The sequence below is a fragment of the Leptonychotes weddellii genome, chromosome 4 (genome assembly GCF_054177405.1).
Source record: "Leptonychotes weddellii isolate Sample4059 chromosome 4, ASM5417740v2, whole genome shotgun sequence".
In the NCBI taxonomy this organism is placed as follows: domain Eukaryota; kingdom Metazoa; phylum Chordata; class Mammalia; order Carnivora; family Phocidae; genus Leptonychotes; species Leptonychotes weddellii.
In genome coordinates, this window is record NC_138372.1 from 67,520,861 (window position 1) to 67,543,964 (window position 23,104).

At 39.2% G+C, this 23,104-nt stretch overlaps 1 long non-coding RNA gene across 1 annotated transcript; it reads right to left on the reverse strand.

Annotated features, from left to right (window-relative positions):
- Window positions 1-4,012: 4,012 nt before the first annotated feature.
- Window positions 4,013-22,137, reverse strand: LOC145721115 (uncharacterized). The gene is made up of 2 exons (XR_014144581.1): window positions 21,556-22,137; window positions 4,013-4,271 (listed from the first exon to the last, which is right to left on the reverse strand). It is a non-coding gene; the product is annotated as an uncharacterized LOC145721115 (long non-coding RNA).
- Window positions 22,138-23,104: the final 967 nt, after the last annotated feature.

Below are 23,104 nucleotides of genomic sequence, written 5' to 3' on the forward strand. Positions count from 1 at the left end.
ATCCCAGAGTCCTGGGATCGAGCCCCGCATTGGGCTCCCTGCTCCGCGAGAAGCCTGCTTCTCCCTCTCCCACTCCCCCTGCTTGTGTTCCCTCTCTCGCTGTGTCTCTCTCTGTCAAATAAATAAATAAAATCTTAAAAAAAAAAAAGAAAGAAAATTCACACCTCTCATCTCATACTTAAATAAAAACAGAAATAGGAAGCCAACCAGCCAGTCAACCCAGGGTAGGGTTTATTTTCAAAGTCAATATTAAACTCTACTACAATAAAAACAACTATTTATTGGACACCTATTCTCTTCTAGAAACATGCTAAGTTCTGGGGATATATAGCTGGCCATATCTTGTCATTGTTGATATTCTGCATTAAAGACAAAACACATATCTTCACCCTGAAAGGGCTTACATTCTGAAAGATATAAAGGATAATTACCAACAGTGTTAACTGAAATTCACAGAAACACAACTCTCTTTTTCTTTCTCTAGTCACTTAATAGTTACAGAAAAATCTATGGTTATTATCATCATTAAACAGACAATTGTGACTTAAAGAGATCACTTAACCAATGTCCCTAAACTAGTATAAGGTAAAAATGAGATTTCTGTTTGGGTCTAAATCTCTTCACCAAATGAAGCTCTTACAGAAAGATAGCAAATGAACAGTTCAGTTCCTCCTCCTCCTCAGTGAGAACCTTTTGAGTTGACCCCTTTACCTTAGTTACCCACCCACAGTTTATGTGTTGGAAACAATAAAAAGTGCTGGGTTCAAATTCTGACTTCTTTATTGCCTGATTGTGTGACCTTGGCAAAGTCATTTAATTTTGCTCATCCTCACTTGGTTAAATAGTAAGTAGCTTATATTATTGGCAAGTCTTAAATATTCAAGTATTTTGTAATTTGAAGAGTTGAATCCAAATGTAAAGTGCCATCTGCACTTCTTGGTAATGTCACAAGAGGCTAAATGGAAGTTAAAAAGAGTAACAATTTTGAAAACTCTCTATATCAGTATTTTACCCAAAAATGATCATCTTCATTATAAAATATAAAATCAAAAGGAATCAAAATAAAATTCAAGAAAATCATTAATTCCTGAAAGAATCTGATGGGAGAATTAGAAGATCTCTATCTGAAAGGCAGGACAGTGAGCACCTACACAGACCAGCAGAATGGTGTTAGCCTTGTCACTTAATCTCTGCAGGCCTCGATTTCCTCCTTTATAAAAGTATGGGGTTGTGCTAAATAATCTTCAGGTGCCCTTACAGGCCTCACGTTTTGTCAGTCAAGACTTTCAGGATCCTCTGTGACTGCCTCCATCTACTTCATTCTGAGCAGACTGGAGAATCTTACAAAATCTTTCACCCAACTGATCGAGTGCATTTTAACCACAGAAACTCTAAAGATAGTGTATGTTTGGTCTGCTTCTCCGAACCGAATGACCTCTCAGCTTTGTAAAATGTATCTTTCACTGACTTCAATACCAACCTCTTAATCCCTGGAAATTAATTGAGGGAATTTGAGTTTGAATTTCCTTGGTGTTATTGGTGTATGGAAAATCTTGTTACTTAAATCTCACTGTTGTGTGTTACATTGTAATTTTTAAGAGATCATCATAGCAATCTCCTATTTCTGTTAACTCTCTCTGAAAATCCAAATGGGTTTATTTCTTCAATTGCTAATAACCTTACCCAGTCAGACAAATTATCAAGTATATGGACTATGGTTGAACACAAACTCATTTCATTTGATGAAGGCAAGAAAAATATAAAGATTTCCATTTTGAGAGTAAAACTGCCAGGGTGAATTACTTGGAATGCAGTTCAATGTGATGAAATGCCATAAATCATACTGAAAATTTCTTTGTGTAGGTATTCAGCTCTGTATGCTTTTATTGATAAAACAGCTATTTATTTTTTTTTACAAGGAGTAACAATTACTTTTCCCTGGAAGAGGATTTGACTTTTATTAGCTGACTACAGCACTAGTACAAAAACTCTTACTGTCTGATGCTCATTTTAGCAGAAAAAAATATCTCCCTAATAAGGCCGGCCTGGTATCCTCAGTATAATGTCACCTGCCTTGTGTCCTTTTGGTCTCTCCTGTAAGAGCAGCTCAAGAGAGCAAGTCAGTTCACTCAAGTTAAAAGCAGGAACCAAGGTGAAAACAAAGTATTCTCAGATACAACATAACAAATGTACTGCTTCATAAAGATGCTTTTTCAAACAAAAGTCTGGCAGAGCTCAGGAATCCGAACAGAAGGTAATACAGAGTTCTACCAGGCTGCACTTGTAGCTCTTGAAGTATGCTGCATGATTCCCCACATACTTTTCCCCGACTGGGCATGCGTTTTGGCAGTCGGTCTTCTGCTTAGATTCTGCCATTTGATTTTCAAGAACTTGCTAGAGTATACAAAAGTTAAAAAAAAAAACAAAAAACCCCCCCCCACACACACACCAAGGTTTTTATGTTCCATATCTTTGAGCAGAGTCTTCAACAACGACCAGCTGCATTCCAAAGAGACCTGTTTGAGAACTTGGACGAAACCTCTACGAGTCAGAGAGGAAGGGGCCTCATTCCCTGTGCATTAGTCACTCTGTAAAAGATTAATCCTAATAAGCTACTTTCTACAGGCAGGCACACCCAGGCTTTGCATTACATACCTATGATTTCTCAATATTTAGGCCAAAATGTGTACACTCAGATGCTCATACATATCGTCTTTCTAGAAACCATTAACCACAGTATTAACTGTAATAACTTAGTGAGGTTCAGGAATGAGGCCAAGCAGGGGGTTGTTTCGAGTTGCTGGGGAAGCACTTGTTAAAGCGGTGTAAAAGAACACGTTGAGGGAACTTACGTTTCTAAAAACACAGCCCGAAGAAAAGCCGGCTCACTATCTTTTTGTTTCATCTTTTCTACGCTGCCCTCCCTTCCTGCGTCTTTGCTAGGTCAGTTTCAGCAGGTAGTGCTGCTCGCTTAATTGATTTCATCAGTAATGGCGGCCACCGTGATGGAGTTTGAGTTTTATACTCAAGAAATCAGCATGGAGACAGAACTTCCTGATACCTTGGCCAGACCCTGGGAGGACAACTACACACAGGGCCGCTACGCTGACCCGAGCCATTGCCGCAGTTCACTATCTTTGCACCGAGACACCACCCTACACTGGCCCACCGCTGGGGAGCTGGGGGACAGACTTGCTGCCGTGGCTAGGAGTTCAGAGTTTATGCCTAGACGTCCTTATTCCAGGGCAGTTCCAAAATTAAATCTCATTTAGATTCCATGACTGCTTCACCTTATGAAAAGGGTTTTTTAAAATCATTCTTCTCACCTATCTCTTGGGACTTTCATGACTATTGAGATTGAGAAGACAAAAAGGTGAAGAAACCGAAAGAGATTTAAAAAAATCGAGATAAAACAAAGAGGGATGTGAAGCAGAGAGAAGCATAAATCTAGTGGTAGGATTAAATATGAATTTGAACTTAATGAATTTGAGAATAAATGTTAATTTTACTGAGACACACATACACACACATACACACACACACACATGCACACACACACACATATCGCAGTCCTACGTGAGGTTGATTTATCAAGCAGATTGTGACACGCTCTCTCACCTTCAAAGGCTTACATTTCAGTGGGGGAAACAGGTCAATGATATTTGCTAACATTACTTTTGTCATCTGTGTCAAGCTTTGAGCAATACACATGGTAGGCTGTATCACTTTTAATCCTCTGTACACTATATGGTTAAGTACTATTAGTATTCCCATCTCATAGATTAGGAATCTAAGGCTTGGAAAAATTAAGTAACCTTGCCTAAAATCACACAATCGATACAGAGGCAATCCAGGAAGCAAGCACAGATCTTCTAAACTCAGGAATCATGTTCGTTAGGATCATGATATTGTGTCTCACCAAGAATACAATGAATAATAATAGAAGCAGATTGGAATAAAGACTAAAGAAAAGGTAGGAAAAAGTTGGTTGGGAGAACAAAGAAAGGGATACTTCATTTTAAACAGCTTTATTAGGAAGTTACTGTTGATCGCTGTTGATCCATGGCTGTTTCAGTGACTTCAAGATGTTACAAAGAGTCTTGAGCGTCAGTTTCAGGTGCTTGGGTGTTGTTGCAGTAACGGAGGTGCCCTTCTCCCCTTTCTGATTCAGAGTAAACACCCCAGGCTCTGTGCACATCAGACCCAGCACACTTTGTTTTGTGGGGAAGTAGCAGAGCAATCGACGTGTTCTTGCACCTGAGGTGAACAGCCTGTCAAATTAAAGAACAAGAACCAACAGAATATGGTGTTAGGACCACAAGAATTTGCAGAAGCAGCAGGAACAGCCAGTTTATGTGCACACAGCCTTCCTTTCTTCATGAGAATGTAGATTCCATGAGGTCTGGGACATTCCATACCTTGCACGTTGCCACAGTGTCAGCAACTAACATGGTGCTCTGTGAATGTAACCAAATAAGTTGATGAGTTGAAGCAATGTTAGCAGGCTCTGCAAGAACTGGGCCTCATCATAGGCTCTCCCAGGTGACGTTACCCATAACTTTGCTCACCATTCCATCTTACGCCTCAGACCTTCCTTCTGGCTTTATGTTTCTTTGACCGGAAGTATATTCTTCAATCCTCATTCCTTCACTGAGATTCTACTTATGATAAACTCAGTATTTTTTAAGAACATTGACTTTATCCCCATTCTTGAGTAATAGTTAATTAATTATATATGTAATAGTCTGGTTCCATACTTGATGTTTGACTGCTGGTCCCTTTCAAGTCTCACCATTTGCCCATCTCCTCCTGCCACTCATCTGCAAAAGCTGTTGAGAAAGCCTGGGTGCTCCCTCTTTTAGAGTCAACAGGAAGTTCAAACCATGCACACATGGTCCACACAAGAGAACTCCTAACCCATATACAGCCCCTAACCCCACCATAAACTCCAATCCATCTGCCTCCCTCTGCTATCAAACCATATATTGGACCCGCTGGAGAACCTGCCCCGTTCTCCCCATATCTTTTCCATATCCTCTTGGTGTATGTGTGGCATTGTTAGTTTCAACATCTGAACCATATTTTGGTTGAGTGTGGATCCATTCTGTCTTTGAGGAGTGACCATGGCAATTGGTGAAAGTATCTGAGCAACGACTTCTTCTCTTGCTTTGGCTTGCTAAATGACACTGCTGCCCACTGACTAGGATGTTCTTTTAGTTGTGTGGCTGCCTCCTGGAAAGTTTGTGCCTTGAACTGTGCTTCTTCATACTGGGTTTGCTGAGTCCTACTAAACCTAAGTTGGAAGCTTTGCTGATTGGCATTTAAGGACGGGGATGTGGGATTGGGACCCTTTACAGGGACCCTGAATTGTGTGCTCAGCACAGACCTAACTGTATGTCTCACATTGAATTGTTTTTATTGATTACATCATAAGCCATGACTAATGCTAGTATAATGGGAACAACTCTTACCTTGTGACTGTTGGTTTTGACTCTCAAACAGGTATTGGTTCCCATCCTATAGGGCTCTCGGGAGAAAAACAGATATCTGGTATACGATACAGGCCCATTCGGTGGTCACTCATGCGGAGGAAGAACAACATTCACCATGTGGGGAGCTGGCATCCATGCTCCAACAAGCAGATTTCTCACTGGGATCCAACAAAATGCCAGTGTTACTGCTGCTAACTATGTCCCTGTCACCAACAAAGATTTTGATACTCAGGATTATAGGGCTAACAGCCATGACACCCCTGTGGCACAGCCAAGTCATTATTAATTCAGCCATTGCCACGGGGGAGGCCCCTAACCCTGTTGAAACTAACATGAAATTCAAAGGAGGAAGAAATGTAAGTATAAATATAAAATATAATATATAAAATATAAAAATAAATAAAAGGAATAAAATCAAAACCAAACAAACAAAAAACCCCTAAATTAAAAAAAATCCTGAATACAGGGTAAAGGAAACAAAAATATGAACACAAAAGTCTATACATTGACCCAATTAGAAATCCAAATTTAGTAAAAGAAATTATCTTACAAAAAGACAAAACCGATTGGTTTTTGTGCCTTTATAACATAGGTTATGAATTAACTTTAACATCTACTGAGATATGTCAATGGGCACACTTCATGACCTTAATCAATACTGGGGCTCAAATTACAGTTATCCTTGGAGATTCCACTAAATTCAAATGATATCCCACCTGTAATCTTAGGGGAGTTGTTGAACATAATGTAGAGCACAAACAGATATGATACATCTTAACTGCTGGAACTATTACTTTGCTTTAATTTCCCATAGCCATATTACCCAGTGCCCTAAAATACCCCATAATGAAGACAAATACTCTGCTTCAGTGATAAATAAACTAAAATTAAATTCTTTGGGACTTAGAGTTGGCTTGGCAAAAAAGATCTGATGAATATTGTCACCGCCCTGCCCCCACTTAAAACAGTCAATATGCCCACTATAAATTAAAATAAGGCTTCTAAGGATTGAAACCTATTATATAAGACTGATTTAGAAAAGGGTGAGCATCTTCACCATTTTTCTATTTAAAAATCCAATTTGGTCTGTTTTTAACCTGGAAAGAATGAATAGCATGATGGATTACTACATCTTATGATGGATTCCTACAACCATAACACTGTGGTCCTCATATGCAAAAAGCTTAAACCATGTAAACCCTGGATCATGCAAAGAAATCCTCACTTCAGCCCCGAACTATGTAACCATCATAAGACAGTTTCATTCCATACTCTTTCAGGTTCTTTTCAGAACTGCCTGGGAGTCTATTCTCTCCATAAAGCCACATTGTGTGATCAATAAATCTTTTCATACTTTGTTGGTGTTTGTGTGGCACCATCAGTCATGATATTTGACCTGAAATTTGGGTGGAGACTTCATTCATCTCTGCAGGGTGATCACAACAGCATAGTTTCAGTTGATGACTATTTGGGTTCAACATACTGAAAGCACTATCTTTGATTGTTAGTATTGCTATTGATAATTCTGTTGTCAGTATATTTTTATTCTTTCAAAAGTGTTCTTTCTTTTCTTTGGATACTTTTAGAAGCTTTTTAAAAATTTGATGTTCTGCAGTGCCTGGGTGGCTCAGTCGGTTAAGTGCCTTTGGCTCAGGTCATGATCTCAGGGTCCTGGGATCAGCCCTACATCAGGCTCCCTGCTCAGTGGGGAGTCTGCTTCTCCTTCTCTCTCTGATCCTTCCCCTGCACATGGTCTCTCTCTCTCTCTCAAATAAAAACATAAAACCTTTTTAAAAAAATTTTGTGTTCTGAAGTTTCAGTATGATGTGTCTAGGTGTGGATTCAATTATATTTATTATGTTTGAGATTAGTTGTACTGCCTGAATCTGATAATTCACATTCATATACATTTGGAACAATTTCTCAATTATCATTTCAATATTGTCTCTTCTCCATTCTCTCTGTTCTCTTCTTCTGGACTCCTTCAGAATATATGTTTGACTTTTTAATTTGATCCTCAATGTCTCTTAAACTCTCTTCCATTTTATCCTTCTCTTTATCTTTCTATACTACATCATGAGAATATTTTCCAGAGATCTGTCCTCCTGTTTCCTAATTCTCTCTTTAGCTAGATCTAATCTTGTGTTTAAATGGATCATTAGTTTTATATTTTTAAGGACTATATTTAAAAATTTTACATGATCTATTTCCCCTGTTTCAATAGCTGTCTAGTCTTTTTTATGGTATCTTATTCCTGTATCATGTTCTCACTGCTTTTGAAAGTATTTACTTATTTTAAACATAATTATTTTATAGTATCTAAACTTCTTATGTGAGAGTAGGATGCATATATAAATATAATCCTCTTATTCCTGCATGTGATCACTCTTGTTCATGGTGAATTATTTTCTCGTATGTTTCGTAAATTCTGAATTGTGAGAGTTGGTTTTGAATAAAGATTTATCTGTGAGAATCGTATTTAGCCTGTTGGGAGGGTCTAACCCTTCATCATTTTTTTGGGTGTGTTTGACTGTATACATCATTCCATGTTAGACCCATGACATGTAAATTTCTTAGTTTGAGAGGGTTCTTGCTCACACTGCTAGTATAAATTTGAGAGCACACGTGCCTAATGGAAAGAAGAAGATTGTAAATTCTCAAAAGTGTGTAATTCCTTCCCCCTCCCACTTAGAGCTTATGTTTATACAGAAAAGCATCCTTATTTTTATGTACAGGTGGGTAGGGTTCTTAAACTTACGCTGCCTGGTTTCAGATTTATAAATAAGGTCTCAGTTATTACTCTCTCCCTTACTATGGCTTCTGCACCTTGCTTCTTATTCCTTGGTTTCTGAATCTGGTAACCTCTTCCTACTAGCACTGAAGTATCAGCTTCAGCTCACTGCACTTCTTGTCAATCAATTTTCTGGCCTATCCACTTAAAAGGATGTATGTTATATATTTGTTTTGCTAAAATTTCTAGGTGTTTCATTGCTGGGAGAGTTTTTAGGCTATCTGATTTGTCATTGCTTAGAAATGGAAGTTCTCAAAAAAAAAATTTCTTTCCTTTGTTCTCTAGTATGTACCTAGTGTACTTTGAAACTGGAAAGCACAAGAATGTCAAATTTCGTAGGTGTCTGGATGCATTTGGAGTATATAAAGGAGTGGTATTTCTACATGTTAGCCTAGACCCTTTATGGCACCAATTTCTCTGATGCAAGATGGAAAGTAGCTATGTTGTGTTGGTATATGTGCATACTTATCATAAATGCATATTTATTTGTGTACTTAAATGGATACATATATAGCCATAGATATTTTACTTTGGAAATCACTGCTTGTCAGCCTCTGATTCTGTCTTACCCAGCTGTGTTTCTTAATTACTTCTCCTGAGGGGTGACACTCACCATAGTTCCCAAAGCCATCAATATATTTTTTCCCCTCACAATCCTAGTGCAGCAGAATCTGATCACCTCAGCCTTAACCACTGTGCTCTTACATTTTGTGTGCTATTAATTAGATCAAGGACCCAGTGCTCCTACAATGGCCATTGAGCTCCTGAGTGAATGCCTTTCTTCATGTGTCCAAAGTTCCTCGACTGAGGTTTGTATGCTTTTGTTTTAGTTTCTGCCCACTGTCTGGAAAATCCCTATTCTGAGATACCCTAGCCCTGAATCTGATTCTGCTGGCCAATGTCTTGCCCTAAGAACAAAATACTTCCCCTCAGCTGCTGATATGATGATAGAGGTACTATAACCGTCTTCAAGCCTCTCGAAGGATTCTCCCAAGTATTCTTTACCTTGTGTTCTCTACCTCTATGAGCTTCCTATTGACCTGAGGCCCTGGGCCTCCTCTTGGGAAACCTAGTATGTCATATTTTCTAAGTTGTTTGTATTAGCCATGTTCTTGAGACACCACAGCCTACATATCTTTTCCCTATTCGTGAGAGGTATCGTGAGTGCTTATAACCAAGTTTCCAGAGAAGTTATCTACTATTTGCATAAAGCAAATAAAAACTGTAATCCCTATGAATGACTAGATATATATTTATACTTATTCTCTTCATTTTATAAACAAAACACATAAACAGAAGCTGCAGTGCCAAAATATTAATGTGGGCTAGTAATTTTGAAATTTATTTGCAAGGTTGCCTTTGCTATCAATCCTTAAAGTAGAGATAAGACCTCTTTATCTCTGAATTTTTATTTCTACAATATGATTATGCTTTCCATGAGTGTTCTTATTATGAGCATTCAATTCCTATTCTCTCAACAATTAGCTTAGAGTCATGATACAAAATGTGCCATAAAAATTGGCCACTTGAAATGTACAACCTCAAAACACAGATACTCTCAATCTTTTAGTAATAGGACAAAACTCTTATTTTAGTCCTCGATGAATATGAGAGAGAAAAAGAACTCACAAAATTAGTGGATGAGGGAATAGAACCAATTAGAACAGGAACATGGTGCCAACAAGGGTTTTAAGAGAATGAGGGATGAGCTATGAGAGAACATGGGGATGAGGACAAAATGGCAAGGAAATGAAGAAGGAGCTATTCAAAGAATGAGAAGAAATGGTCTGCAGAGAAGGCCAGAAAGGACTGGGAAACATTTTCAATTACCAAGACAAAGGAACTGGGCAAACACTTCTAAAATGGTAGAAAAGAACGAAGAGCCTGCTGCAGAGAAAAAGGCTCCCTCTTTTTTTTTTCCAGGGGGGATGGTGTTTGGAGGTAGAATTTGGTGGAGTCTTCTGGCAGACATTTATTCAACTGAATCTTGTAAAATTTATTTCTGGAATTTAGAATTGGAAAGTTGGATGTAACAGAATATTTATGTAAAAAAAAAACTATGTAAAATATACCAATAGCAAAAATATGAAGTCTTATATAACTTTTAAAACATTAATCTTATTTTTCCCCAGGAAATGATTATAATTCCATCCATAACCATAAGAAAGATTAATTTGAAATTTAAAAAACCTTCACATGCTCAAATTATTCTTAATAATCTGGAGATAGAATGTGTTTTGTGGGACTCAGAAATAAAAATAAAGTATATAAAAGTACACCATCAAGTAAAAAACCAGCTGAGGCCTATTTTTTTTTAAAGTCTTAATATCTACTAAGCAGCCTACATAAAAGAACCATGTATCTTAACATATTTGTCATACTCAAACATATTAGTCATATTCAATACATTTTAAAATACCACCATATATATACCTCATAAATGGAATTCAGAAAAACTTTGCTAATTTTCACTTCCCTAATCTGCAAACCCCCAATTCTCACAAAGAACCCTGCAGCCTCATTTCACTTCTCAGCAAAGATTTAATAGCTGAGAGCTCTATCATGTTCTCATATTACTGAAACTTCATTATTTTTACATGCCACACTACAGGACATTTACTAATATACTATTAAGTGTTATCATAAGTAATTAAAATGCAACCACACTTGACAAAACGAAAGAACAAAGTGTATTTTGTGTTGCAGTCAACTGGTGTGTAGGTTGGCCAGAGTGAGCTAAGCACATATTTTAAAAATAGAAAATCAATTACTAAGAGCAACCTCCGTTGGACTGCAATGGGCCTACCTCTCATTAGTGTGAGTTAGTGAGGTCTTTTCCTAGCTCCTACCTGCCAATTAAATCAAACAGTCATTATATCATTATCACTGTTAAGCTGGAAAAAAAATATGCTTTCCATTCCTTGTTGATTTGGTATATCCAGCTTTTTTACCACTTCTCCCTTGCCTCTCACACTCTGAGGCAAGAATTCACAGTCTTATTAATTGGTCACCATATATTTAGAAGCACGTACCAGGTGGTCAGCACTATATGGACAATGCTCAGGATACGTAAGTGTAAGTAATAGTCTTTGCCTTCAAGGAGTTGACAATATAATTTGGGAAACAAGATTAGCATAGAAGAAGAAGAAGAAAAAAAAAGAGTGGCCTGCATCAGAACACATATAATTAAGTTTTCAATTGTGTGGTCTTCATCCCTGGAGCTACGTATTAGAGGACGCTGAATCCAGAAAAACTGCCCAGATACTATGAGCCTGGATTAAGTGTTGGTCACTTGTGCTCTGTTAGCATCCTGCATTTAACTGTGTCAAACGTTGCCTGATGATGTAGCAATAATGGAATCCATGTAATGTAACATAACATCTCTCACCAGACCGCATGAGTCTTGAAGACAGAGGCTGGATCTCGTTCACAGCACTGTTTCCCCTCCAATGGAGCGCCAGGTACAGAAAGTGGTGGGGAGCACAGGGCCAGAGGAAATTGGAGACATAAGTGGGGCTGCATGCGGGGCTTCCTCATGGCCCTGCTGCTGTTTGGCCATCAGCGCGCCTCCCCTGCCCCCAGCAATGGGGGCAACCAGTGAAGGCTCTGCTACTGGCAAAATGGCACGAGCAAATCCAAGTTTTGAAAAGAGCCCTCCAACCACAATGTACTGAAGAGGGGATGAAAATGAAGGCAGGGAGCTCAGATAATTTGAAATAAACATTTAGTTAAGTAAGGAGGGGCAGCCAAAATTAACATGTGTTTGTGGTGTGATTTACCCAAATTTGGGTAATAGCCAGGTTTTCTTGGCCAGTAACATGGAAGTGTGGTTATTGCTCTGTTATTATGAATCAGCTCATTATTTCTGAAGGTAAACATCTTACATTACATTACTATCACTTTTGATAATCTTTGATTGTCTGGAATATGTACTGTGTTAGAAGTTAGCTATAGAGGTTGAAGTAAATTAAAGGTGATACAGAAATATCCTCAACAAGTTTTACTTGCTATTCTAGCGGGTGGCTCGGCTGAGATACTCCAAATGGAATATTTTGTTTTCTAAATCTATTCGTAGTCGCTAATCTTGTGACGTATGTAGTCCAGATCACTGCATCTTAAATAATAGTTCACTGTCCCCTTTGTTGGGGAATATGAAATTGTTCAATCAGTGTGCAAGAAAATAAAATGATTTGAGCCTTTAGGGCTCCCATGGTAAACTGTTACTCTGGGTTTCTAGGAGGTGTGGCTCTGGGCTTGGATTGGAGTTAGGGGGCAGCATGAAGTTTTCGTGTGTTGCAGCTAATTCTACCTGATCCTAGCAGGACAATGGTTTCCTCCTCATGTTACTCTCTCTCCTTTAAGCCTTTCAATAGCTCTCCATTGCTCTTTGGATCACTTCCAAAGCTTTAATAGGGTCTGCCAAGCCCTGCATGGACTGGCTGCCTCCCACTACACTCCAGCTTCATTGCCCACCTTTCCCTTCAGGTGTTCAGGTACACAGGTCTTCAAGTTCCTGAAATGTGCCCTTCTTTCTTCAACAAAGGATGCATGACCTCTTTGCGTACTCTGCCTGGGATGTTCTCTCCCCCATTCCAAACCCCACCTCCAACTCTGGCTATTTAATTGAGTCCTACAGTTTCTTTAAATCCTAGTTCATTGATGGTTTTTTTCTGGCAAGGCTCCTCTGAGACCCTCTTCCCAGGACCTCCCCCCACCCAGACTAGGTAAAACTGGCTCATTTTATGCCCAAGTAACACTATAGGATTATTGTTCACAGCACTTACACTTTACTTTTAATTACTTAATTTCTATCATTATTTGATGGAGGCTTCCCTCTTATCAGACTGTGAGCTCTGCGAGGATAGTAAGCATGTCTCCTTTTGTGCAACATCATATCCCTAGAGGTAAGCACAGTACCCAGTACATCCTAAGTGCTCAATAAACATTTTCGAATAAATAAATGACTGAGTGAATGAGTACCTAACTCTAATAATAGTATGTTCCTTACCATTTTCCCCTCTCTCTGTGATCTCATAACCATGCGCTGGAACTTGGATTTTTGTCTGTATTCACTTTGGGTCAGTCACTCTTTAGGTGCAATTGGACACGCTCCCATTGTCCTCCACAGAGTGGCAAGTGAGGGTACGATACCCACCATGGCAGAGGCTTAGTTCCAGGAAGTCCAATATAAGTCCATAGGGGGAACCATTTTGATTTCCCATTGTGCTCTCTAGCAGCTGAGAAGAGACAATAAAACAAAAACACAAAAGGGTCAAGAAGCCTTAAAGAGATTCAGACGTACTAGACCTTTTGGCTTATCCTCTGTCATTTAAAAGGGATACTCTGGATGTTATGAGTCTGTATATTTTATTTTTCTAGATAAAAAGGTAAGATTTAAACAGAGTTGGCCTCAAGTAAAAAATAGCAATGGCACTAAAATTCGTGGATAATTAGACCCTCATAAATTCACTTAAAAGTTCATCTTTCAGGCTCTTCCGGTGGGATTTCTAGAAGCATAAATAGCGTGGATGTTCCTCACAACTTGGGAGAAGCACGGTTTGTTTCTCTCCTTTCCTGTCATGTGTGTGGGAATCCTACCATTCCCATAAAGAGAAACTACTGAAGGGCATTCATAACTTTTGCCTAATTGTGCATGCCTTTCATTCCATCCTTACTGTTCTTTGCACAAAAGCAGCCATCATGGCAGTGGGGACAGAAAGGTTTGGGGCAGATGGTCGCCAGGAGATGGAGAAAGGCAATAGGTCATTATGAAGTAGGGACAACCAAAGTCACAATCTGTCTCACTGTTGGCTCTGCAGGCCAGAGTTCCCGCAATTTGCTCCGGCTTCTGGTTGTCACAGGCACAGCCCTGGAAGGCGCCACCGAGCGCCGCCCCCGTGGGAATGGACAGGGACCGACTCCAGCAGTATCAGCTGTAGGAATGCAAACATGCTCTCAGGGGTGCAAGCAGCAAAGCCTGCCAGGGGCCTTCTGGGAGACTTGTTTTTAGACCTCTTTAAAGTTGCAGTAAAACGGCAGAAAGTAGTTTTGAATCCTCTTTTGAGTAATTTTATCGTCTGTTCCCTTTGCCACAGGGGGGGTAATGTTGATAAATTGCTAAATAATCAACTTTTGTATATTTCATTTGAAAACTTTAAAATTTTAAATACTCACTTTATGGCCCTGATAAAGCATGACAGGGACTCAGTGCTGGCCTCCATGCACTCCTCTGGTGGGTGGATTTGAGATGCTTGGTTTAATAGCACACTAAGGGATTGTCACTGGCCCGAATCCCACCCCCAGCCCATGACTCACTGATTGGAGAGGGTTACTATGCCTGGGAAGCAAGTTTCACATATTTCCAGGGAAGAGGCTGGGCCTGAGATAGAAGTAGAATCTAGTCTTCCAATGTTGATTAGGGGAATACATCATATTTATTGGGAAAGAACCACACAGATGGAAGTGGATCGCAGATTGGGGTGGGAGGAACCCAACATCATTATTTAATGCTTTGGTATATTCATGTATTTTTTGAGGTGAGGGATTGGGTCTTATTCATCTTTGTATCTCCACTGTTTTGTGCAGTGCTTGGCACATAGTAGGTGCTCGATAAATAGATGTTTGATGAATGAAAAGCAAACTGAGTAAGCCTAAAATACAATTGGCTTCTGTCTCAGTTTCCTAGGCTTCTTGTAAGGAAGTGCCAGAAAGTATGTGACTTGAACAACAGAAATTAATTGTCTCACCATCCTGGAGGCTAAAAGTCTGAGATCAAGGTGTCTGTAGGTTCATGCTCTCTCTGAAGGCATGAGGGAAGATCTGTTCCAAGCCTCTCTCCTAACTTCCTGGTAGTTCCTTGGTTTGTGAAAGTATAATACCAATTTTTACATGGCCTCTTCCCAGTGAACATGTCAGTTTCCAAATTTCTCCTTTTGACAAGGACACCAGTCATATTAGAGGAGAGGTCCACCCCATGCCCATATGACTTCATCTTAATTTAGCTAATTACATCTGCAATGATTCTACTTCCAAATAATATCACATTCTAACATACTAGAGGGTAGGACTCCAACATATGAATTTTGGGGGAGGGAGGATACAATTCAACCCACTACACTTTCCTGTGCAATGAATACATTTGAATTTGAATTTATCACACAACAATTCAAAGAGCACTGATTGGTTAGGTACTTTCCTAGATGTCAAGGGATGTGTATTATGGACTCAACTTAGCCATCAACCACTGTGTTAACATAAACAAGAAATTCATTCCTCCAACAAGGAGGCTGGGATATAAGATCTTTAAGGTGCTTTTTAGCTCAAATGCTCTATGATTTTCTTAGCCATCCATTTGAAACACACCTCTTATATGGCCTTTCCTTAGTGCTCTTTACTTACTGCTGCACACTTAAATTAGACTTTCAGAACTCTATAGCAATTGAGTCCAGTGATGTTTCTCTAAAGAACTTAAGAGCTTGGTGCTCCTGTTTCAAAGAAATCAATGTCCAGAATTCATGAAGTTGGGACCATGTCTGTTTCTCTTACTGGTGAATTAGAATAGCTAACACAGGGCCTGGCACTCAATAGTAGTAAACACTCAATGAATAAATGCTGGATAATGTTGAGTGAATGAATGTACTTATTCCAATATGATTTCCATAAATGTGCTAGTTGTGCTCATATATGTTGAAAACTTTCTTCCTCACTGTTCATATTTACCTATGACAACCAATGCCAACATATCTTAGAACTCAGAAATCTCACATTGAATGTCCACAAATCAATGGCTATCTATAGATAAAATCATTTCAAGGTATCTAAGGGATTATATGAACTATTGGGGGCATTTTGAAGAAATCAAGATAGACGAAATAGTCATTGTATGAAAAGTGGCAGGAAATGGCATTTGTCAATATCCTCCAGTGCTCTCTTGCAGAGGAAATCAGCACCTCTCCGTGGACTTTTCTCAATAAATCTTACTGTCTATATTTCTGTACATATTTTAGATCATTTTAGGTAATGGGAGACCTATGTATACACGAAAGAAAGAGCACAGCATAAAGCTGAGAATATAGGAAGCATTAGTTTCTGTGTTACCTCGATGCTTGGGTGCGATAGATCACACATAGTACTCAACAGGAGGTACATGTCAAGAGTCAGGAATAGTTGACTCCGTGAAGAGTAAAAATTATAAAGATTTTTGTTGACTTATTATTATTTAAAACCCCCAAAGAGTCAGTCTCTTATACCATTTTCAGGGCTTTGACATTATTTCTTGATTCACCAGTTCCGGGATTTAAACTTGTCCTAGGGAAACGGAAGAAGCATTATTTCTGAAGCTGTTGTGTCACTGTCCCTTCTGTCTAAGCCCAGAGGCCTCGGTACCACCGATCCATCCCACCCATAGCAGGACTGTCAGAGGAGGACATAATCTGCTAGAGCAATAGATAGCAAAATTTGTGACATAACTTGATTCTAAAAACATTTTCATAATTGGAGGGAGAATTTGAAGTTAGAGGAATAGAATCTAAGGAGTATTTCATTTTCCCCTTCTATTTCTACCTAACCCAAGTAATCCCTTGCTAGTCAAACTGCAACAAGCCATTAACCTAGAATGGGGAAACTGTTTGAAAAATCTTACAGGGTCCAGAGGTGCCTTCGTCTTCTCTAACAGTAAATGGAACAGGTCTCTTCCAAAGAGAATGTTAGAAAATTATATCTAGTTTAATTTTTCTCCTACATCCTGGCTTCTTTTATGAGACTGTTCAGTTCTCCAGTGCTATAGTCAAAATCAGGAAAGCTTTTCTGCCAAAGAGGAAAAGGTTTCCATTTGACAGAAATACTGTTCAGAGTGATTGATTTAGAAGTGCTGAACTCATATTCAGAGCCTGGAATCCAGGAACCGCCAGCTGGGCTGGGATTCAGAATTGCAAGGATGGAGTGAGTTTCTGAGTTGTGATGCATTAAGCAGTGGGGGCAATTGCTTTTCTCACCTATCTCACAAGGAATGGAGGAAGGGAAACATTTAAGAATTAAGCAAGAAATCTTAGAACTGTTGAGTTACTGCATCTTGCTCTGCTAGAGGCAGAATCACAGTTTGCATTCAGTAGGCAAACTTTGGTGAGGAATTTAAAACATCTTTGGGTAACTAAGAATTGTTTGAAGGGAGAGTTGGGGAAGACAAAATAAATAATAGAGAAGGAAAACCATATAGCTAGTTTTACTAAAGCCGGACTTTAGTAAATATATGAGTGTTTGAGAGCATAATGGACCTATTTAAAACAAGCAAAGCATTTTCAGGGTCTGAACTAAAAGGAATTGGTCTATTGGAAAAAATATCTTTTGAATATTCCACAAGAAACAGTAAGCACAAACCATGGCGCTAGGGGATTAAGACATATAATGTTAACTTACTCTTTTAATTTGTGTACTGTGGTTTTTAACAGATGGATTTATCAGTGGTTTGTTGTTTCTTCTTCTTTCTTTCCCCTAATGCGTGCTGAGCTATTTCTTTGCATGCCATTTTAAATAAAAATATTTTTAAAGGGGACACAGTGTTAAGGGAGATGTATAAATAAGACAAGTGCTAATTACAGTGTCTAAAAAGAATGTCTTTACCCTGTAAATCGCAGCACAACTGCTTACACAGGGAATGAGGGAGCTCCATGCTGGGGCTGCACTTTCCTTCCATCAAGTCATGGAGCATAAATCTGGGCAATAAATGATCAGAAGGTACTGTACTGTGTAACTTGTACAATGTTCATAAAACAAATTAATGAACAAATAAATATTCTCTGATGGACGAGCTGGCAAAAATAGATCTCACAAAAATGCCTTCCTCTTCGGTTGGGGGAGAATGGTACAGACATGACATCTCTTGGAAGAGTGTGCCTGGTCTCAAAGAGATTAACACTCAGAAAGGAATCTTGGTGTCTGATCCGAGAGCCCAGACAGAGGCCAAACCCCCATGGCTGTCAGTGGGGAATCTGCCTGTGGCGACCAGTCAAGATCAAGCTATTCTCTCACCTTCTGGTCACCAAGCCACCAACCCACTTGAAATTCTCGGGGACCCAAGTATTTATTTGTATCCACAGAGAGAAGTCTTCATTTGGAATAGAAGTAACCCTACAAGCTTGGAAATCTGTTAAAAAAAAAAAAGACTTTTCTTGAAGAAATACGCAAAGAATGATAATGTCAGTTGCTGTCCTCTGAGTTTCTGTTGGCTAGGATAGAAGTGTTTGGAGTTGGTTTTGTTGACCTGACTTAACAATGAATGCCACCAGAAACGCCACTCTCCTGATGCCCGTTTCTTGGGGTGGCCTATATGATTGCTCCATACAGCTTGTGACAGCGAGCTTACATTCTGTGCTGTGAATGTAATTCTCAGCTTTACAGTCCTGACCAATGGGACTGCTTCCTGTTCATGATCAAGTGCCATGATTTTCAAACAGAAGGATTTCTACTTTTTCCTTGCGTTCTGTGTCACCACTGGCTTCTCCTACCCTCATTCTTGTTTTTGTTTGTTTGTTTGTTTGTTTGTTTGTCTGTTTTGGTCCAAAGTTTTACGCATGCTGCTTCTCGTTGGCCTTAAATTCACCCTCCTATTCAAGTATGCATTTGCAACCCATTCTACAAGGCACACATTAAACCCCCATTTCTCTGAGAAGCTTTCCCAACCATTCCATCACACGATTTCTCTATGCTTTAAATTTTTGGTTTTAGAACTTGATAGCACACTGAATCCATTTTCTTGTAATTGTTCCACTTTTGCTCATATTACCTTCCAAAGGAGGCCTTAGCCTTCTGAGGTCAGAGACGGTTATCAAGAAAATTATCATTTCCTTAAGTTATCTCTCATAATGATGTAGTTTCCAAAGCCTTTACTAGTTTTAGTAATTATTCTCAGATATCATTATGATTTGACATTGTATAGCCTTTGAAGAATACTGTTGGATAAGAATCTCTTTCCCTCTCTCTGTCCCTGTCTCTGGCCCTTTCCCTCTCCTTCTCCTCCCTGCCCTACCACCACTGACCTGGACACATAGCAGATATATCAATCATATTTCCTAAGACCTTCATGAAACTTCCAGCTAGAATCACTCTATCTGTTATCTGTGTCTAAATGCATTTTGTGCTTTTCCTTGGACACAGATTCTTATATTCAACAAATGTTTATTCAACACCTACTGTGAGCCAGACACTCTTCTAGGTTTGGGAAACTTGTGAGGAGTAAAAGAGACAAAGGTCCTGCTTTCATGGACTTCCCATTCAAGTGGCAGAAGGCAAGACATAACCCCCAAATTACATAGTTTATCTGCTGGTGATACATAATCTGGAGACAAAAGAGCAGGATAAAGGGGATGGAGGTAGCAGTGGGTAATCGGAGCTGTTCTGCAGAAGGTAGTCAGGGAAGGCCACTTTGATAAAGTCACATTTTAGCAGACACCTCTAGAAGAATAGAAGCCACTCAGATATCTAGGGTAATAATATACATGCAGGTAAAAGGAATCACGAAGATAACAACCTGAGGTGGGAGCATGCTTAGTGTGAGCAGCAAGAAAGCCACTATACCTAGAATGGAGAGAGCAAGGTGGGAAGGAAGGAAGAGGAGAAGAAGGAGGTATCCTGGGGCTGCATTCAGGTTATTTCTGAGCAAGTCATACCTGGAATGTGAAGCGATGAACTCTTAGGGCAAGGACTGTCGGGAGAATACTCTTTGGGCAATACTCTTTGAATATGAGAGTGATCTGCCTGGGCCATTTATCTCTCTGTGGATTACAGCTCTGATTTGGCAGGAGAAAGAGCTGGGGTTGTTTTTCTTTCCCTCACTGCCCTACTTGCTTTCCTCCTAAAGATGAAAGCTTGAATGATTACAGTGGGCTTCCTACATCTGAGGGAGATGTCCTTTGGCTGAAGCCACATCAGCAGGTGCATTTTCTGGCTAGAGCAGCCAAGGGAATTCTTGCCCCAGTGTCAGTTTTTGTTTCCTCAAGAGTACTCAGAATTCTGCCTAACACATGGTAAGTCAGAAATAAATGTTCACTAAACTGAGCTGTCAAACCACTTGATCTATGTTTCTTTACCTCTGTTCATTAGGTTGATGCTATTGGTAACTTCAAAAGTCTCATCAATTTGGTAAGGATGGCAGTTTCCTAATTTGTCCTATTTCACATGATTCATTTGTTGACCTGTTCTTCTCCCAGATGTAACACTTTCCCAAAGATTCTTCCAATTTTTTAATTCAAATTGCATCAAGTGGTCATCATGAATGGCCACTAGTGATGCTTTCTTTAATCTAATTCCTTTCTTACCTCACTGCTATCATGGCAGATGACACTGCTATTAATAGGTACCCCTGCTATATTTATTTGTTCTGCTGTCTTCTGTCTGTCACCATTAGGTATATCTTGACTGAAGAAACAAACAATATCTTGGCCCCATCTGGCATTTATTTTGTGCATGGTTACAAAATCCCAAGTTCTGAATGCCTATAGCAAGGTAACTATCCTTGACCCATTGGTGAGCTTCCTTTTCTCTCCTCAAGACACCAATCAATTCCTGTAAATTCCAATCTCCTTAACCTCTGAACTGGAAGCCTCTAGAATATCCCATAACTTTCCTCTGTCACCCCACCCACTCTTATCTAGTAAAATTTCTTTTAATGTCTCTCTTCTACAGGATTCCATTTCTTCTCTGTATATTGTCAGAATGCAGTAAATGAGGATTGAGTGACTAGTTTGTATGTGTCACACTGTCTTACTTTCTTTATTTAAAATTTTCTCAAGCACCACTTCCTGGCAGACACCTATTTTGATGAGCTATCTCCCCAAAACTATCATCATTAACACACTTGGTCTTCGTTGGCAAATATGCTTAAAGTTATAAACAGAGAGATGAGGTGGGATTTGGAGGATGAGAGAGTTAATTATCAGAAAATACTCCATTTAGTGAGGCCAATGAATGTCCCATTTAAGTTTAAATTCACATTGTGAGTCACAAAATCTCTACTTCCTAAAAGGTTCCTGGTCTGTCCCACATGACAGATGTTCAGCAGATACATTTTAAAAAGCTACCATGTCTATAATCCACAAAGCTCTTTCTCTTTTGGTAACATTAGTCAAAGAAAAACACATTTATTCTCCTTGCTAAGCTTAAAACAACAACAGGCAAAGCAAGCTAAGGTTTCTTCCTGCCCTGCCCTGACTGTCTTTCTCTTTCAGCCGAATTACAGTCTTACTCATGGTCCGATTCAAAATTAGGATGAACAGTTACCTTCAAGTACAAATGAAGAGGACCAGGTTGGGACTTGGGGGGGCTCACAATTGTTCCCCAGTGGCCAGTTCTTTCATTTCTGGAAACATGGTCTTCATATGTATTTATTCTTCTGCCCTGCATGGATGTTCATGGAAAACCATTCTGTGGGTCTCCTCCTTTCTGTGTTTCTCCCTGAATTCTACTATGGCAGTCTGGGCACGCGTCCAACATCAGTAAATGAAAACCTCTTCATGCAGCCCAGCTTCAGCATTGCATACCAGCAGTTAAATGCTGTCTTTCTTGTCCCACATCCAAACGTTAGCATATACAATATCAATAAGCGATTCCTTTCATCTTCCCAACACTGTAGAGGTGTTTATATTTGTGTGGGACATTTAAGCAATCCCAGCCAATGGACTTGTACATCAGGCTAGGCCCCAGGCAGAGAGCAGGCTCAATTGGAAACAGGAACTGAAAGTGTTCTTGGTAAAACCCTGCCTCTGCCCAAATGTAGCTGTCTCATTCAATGCCTGACCTTCTTTAAAGAGGTCATCCTCAGAATTATGGGGCAGTTTGATAAGCTGGAATATACTAATTTATTGGCCATTAAAAAAAGAGGAAACTTTATTTGGATTACTCTGCTTTCTTAAAAACTTTTTTTTCATAATTAAAAACATCTGGAAGGCATTTTAATATATCATAAACAAGAGGAAATCCAAAGCACGTGACTTCTAAGAAAATGATGCAAATAGAACTCCTTGCCAAAATTTACTGTAATCTGTTTTTCTTTTTTTCCGGGGTGGGAGTTGGAGGTGGAGGATTCAAGAAAGGAGGGCAAATGAGAATAACATTGAGAATTCTACAGAGAAAACAGTTATTTCAAAATTAGTCTACTGCTATTTTTGGCCAGTGTTAGAAGACATTACACATTGGCAGAGCCTCTGAAATCTATTTGGTTTCTTTTTAAAAATTAGTCATTTTACTGGTAAATTTCTTTCTGAAATGGATAAATAATTAAATAAACACAAACTAAATTAGGAGGTTAAAATAAAAAGTAGAACCAGAAAGGAGACATCTTCCAGGATGAACTTGGGTAAGGAACAAGCTATTTGCTTAGCATTATATTCTTCCCTTCTATATCCATCTTTTCTTTGGATAATAGTATAATAAGGTTACATGCAGCTCTACTAGATATCACCCAAAATTGATGTCTGCATACAACATTTCAAATGTTTCTCAATTTGTCTTTCATCAGGTAGAGCATAGGTTATTTACTATATAAATGATGTGTTTTGAGGACCTTCCTCCTTTCTTAACCCTAGAGATAAATGAGAAATAATCACTGATCTCAAGAATTGGGCTCTCTTAGTATTGTGGGTAACACACCACACACAAACACACGCACACACGTACACACTCACGCATTCATCACCCCCTCCATAAAAAAGACCTAAAAATACCAGTGTGCCCAATGGTTGCCTTACTTAGCTTCCAATTCTTGGATGCACACTTAATAATTTCATGAAAGTAACAATGTACTTGGTGTACTTGGTGCACACTATATTTT